General features: G+C 41.9%; 1 pseudogene across 1 annotated transcript; it reads left to right on the top strand.

Moving 5' to 3' along the window:
- Window positions 1-1,118: 1,118 nt before the first annotated feature.
- LOC307064519 (receptor-binding cancer antigen expressed on SiSo cells-like) lies at window positions 1,119-1,750 on the top strand (annotated as a pseudogene). The gene has a single exon. The product of its transcript is annotated as a receptor-binding cancer antigen expressed on SiSo cells-like (transcript).
- The last annotated feature ends 1,497 nt before the right edge of the window (window positions 1,751-3,247 follow it).

The following is a 3,247-nucleotide window of genomic DNA, read 5'->3' as shown; positions in this document are numbered from 1 at the left end:
CTAAGGATAATGATGGGATGTCATTGAAGCGACTGGAACATTAGAGGTTAACCCAAATGAAACCACTTGTGTTAGGAAACGTGGCCTGTGACAAAGTAAAACCATGCCACACAGATAGGGAAGAGACCGTGGCAGAGGGACACGGGGGCTAATTTGTTTATGGACTCCAGTTCTGTGTCAGAATTGCTCTTCTCAGGTTGTACGCGGTACATGACGGCATCCACCGATTCCAGGAAAGGCTGTTAGAAATCACGTCCCTAAAGGAATGTGCCGTAAGAAGGCACAAATGCCACACGCCAGATAAAGGGGATCTCCCCACAGGGAGATCTTTTATCCTGAAGAGTCCCTTCTTGGGAGAATCCCTTCTTGGGTTTCTAAGATTCCCAGGGGTGAAAAAGGCCCATAACCTTCTTTGCCCTTTACTCTGGGATTGCTCTGTGGCTGAAACGAAGAGGAATCAAATTTAGAAACATCTGAAAGGAAATCCAGATCCAGGATATTATCAGATGCGAGGCAAGCCAAGGGTGTATCAGCTGGTGAGGTCCTGTCAGCGGGATTTAGGAGGAGGATCTTAAACAAGAGCATGGCCCTAAGTCCACGGAAGCGGGAAGAGTCATGGGTTTTCATATCTTCCCCTCTTCAGAAGCCGAGGCTACAACTTCCTATATAAGGCTTGTATATAAGGCTCATTTCATATAATAAGAAAAACAAATGTATTATTTTCAGGAAATGACAGGAAAATAGGAAGAAAATAAAGTTGTGTTTGGGGGACTATCTTAAAATTTCAAACGGTGCTATAAGAACTAAAAAAAAAAAAAGAATATAAAATAATGGAGTTGAACTACCGAGAGCCGCCTTCGAGGGCGAAGGAGGAGAGGCAGGAGGAGGGACTGGGGGAGGGTTTCCCGACGAGGGGGCGGCTATGGCAGCTGCGCGGCAGCAGCGGCGGCTGAGACGGAGCGCGCGCCCAGCTTTGAATGAGCGGGGCTGGGACTGAGCCGGCGGAGCGCAAGCTCGAGGAAGCGACCAGCAGCGCGCGCGCGCGCGCGCAGCCCGCAGCAGCTGGGCGCCTCCGCCGGGCGGGCGGGAAGAGGGAGGGGCAGGTTTTGATTCCCACCATGGGTATCACACAGTTTCGGTTACTTAAAGTTTGTACCGGCCTAGCAACAGTATTCTCATTCCTAAAGAGATTAATATGCAGACCTGGCAGAGGACGGAAGTTAAGTGGAGACCAAAGAATTTTGCCAAATACAGTTGATTATCCATCAGTTCCTAAGCAGACAGATGTTGAAGAGTGGGCTTCCTGGGATGAAGATGCACCCACAAGTGTAAAGGTTGAAGGAGGGAATGGGAATGTGGCAACACAGCAAAATGCTTTAGAACAACTGGAACCTGACTATTTTAAGGACATGACACCAACTATAAGGAAAACCCAGGAAATCATTATTCAGAAGAGAGAACCATGAAAATTTGGCATCCCAGGTGGTAGCACGGGTTTCTCTAGTAGACTAGCAGTTACACAAGATATGCCTTTTATTCATCAGTCTCCTGAATTAGGTGACTTGGATACCTGGCAGGAAAATACCAATGCACGGGAAGAAGAAGATGCAGCCTGGCAAGCCAAAGAAGTTCTGAGGCAGCAGAAGAGAGAGAAAAGAGAGCAGCAGAACAACAAAGGAGGAAAATGGAAAAGGAAGCACAGGGGCTAATGAAGAAAGAACAAAACAAAATTGGTGTGAAACTTTCATGACAAAATGTTCTTCAGGTGTCATAGTGCCAGTACGAGAAACATGAGCTCCACAACACAAGTAACATTTCTATGGAGCTAAGAGTAGTTTCAGAATACAAATACACTGCTTGATTTTAATGCATTCATCAGGCCATGCAGGACGCCAGGATTCTCTCAAAGTCCCTTGAACTCTTGGTGATTGAGACTCAACAAAAAAAGACTTGTGAGATAATATTTTCTTCAACATGTTCCAACTATAAGACAATTGTTTGCTGTAGAGAAATTATTACAAATGGAACAGATCAGTACCTCTTCAAGCTAGTGTTTCTAGCTAATTAAATGGGTGTAAATTTTACGGTGGGAAAGAACTCTGCTGTCTATAATGCTTTCCTTCCATGTGCATAATGATAAAATAAATAATTTTAAATATTAAAAAAAAATAATGGAGTTGAGAAGGTCTGTGGCTTAGGAGCCTGCCGTAGTTCACTGCTGCCCAAACTGCTCTACCTGGCATTTAAAATATTTCATCCAAAGGTCTCACTTACCTATCCAACCTTGCTGGATTTTAGCAGTCTACTTCCAGATTCTTCCCTTGACAGGTGCAAAAACTGATAACCAGAGATTTTAAGAGATGGCTCATTCTTATGCAGCTGGTTAGTATTAGAGTTGACAAAAGCCATGAAGTCTCCTATGAAAATATATTTGCAATATATTGTTAGTAAAAAAAAAATCTTTTATTAAACAGTGTATTTCTACATGTGAGTGTGTGTGTGTGTGTTTTCATTCCGGGTAATGACTGTGGTTGATTTCTATTTTCTTCTTCTTCCTCTCTTTTAAAAACTTTTATTGAAGTATAGTTGATTTACAATGTTGTGTTAATTTCTGCTATATAGCACTGAATCAGTTGCACATATATGTATTCTTTTTCATATTCTTTCCCATTATGGTTTATCACAGGATATTGAATATTGTTTCCTGTGCTATACAGTAGGACCTTGTCGTTTATCCATCCTTATATAATAGTTTGCATGTGCTCATCCCAGACTCCCAGTACCTCCCACCCCCACCCTTGGCAGCCACAAGTCTGTTCTCTATGTCTGTGAGTCTGCTTCTGTTTCATAGATATGTTCATTTGTGTCATATTTCAGATTCCACATATAAGTGATATCATATATATCATATTTGCTTTTCTCTTTCTGACTTACTTCATTTAATATGATAATCTCTAAGTCCATCCATGTCGCTGCAAATGGCAGTATTTCATTCTCTTTAATGGCTGAGTAATATTCCATTGTGTGTGTGTGTATATATATATATATACACATACCACATTTTCTTTATCCATTCATCTGTCGATGGACATTTAGGTTGTATCCATGTCTTGGCTATTGTAAATAGTGCTTATATGAACATAGGGGTGCATATATCTTTCGAATTATAGTTTTGTGTGGGTATATGCCCAGGAGTGGGATTGCTGGATCATATGGCAACTCTATTTTTAGTTTTTTTAAGAACCTT

The sequence above is a fragment of the Hyperoodon ampullatus genome (genome assembly GCF_949752795.1).
Source record: "Hyperoodon ampullatus genome assembly, chromosome: 15".
Classification (NCBI taxonomy): Eukaryota; Metazoa; Chordata; class Mammalia; order Artiodactyla; family Ziphiidae; genus Hyperoodon; species Hyperoodon ampullatus.
Note: the sequence above shows the minus strand (reverse complement) of the source record. Positions and strands in the feature narration are given on the sequence as shown.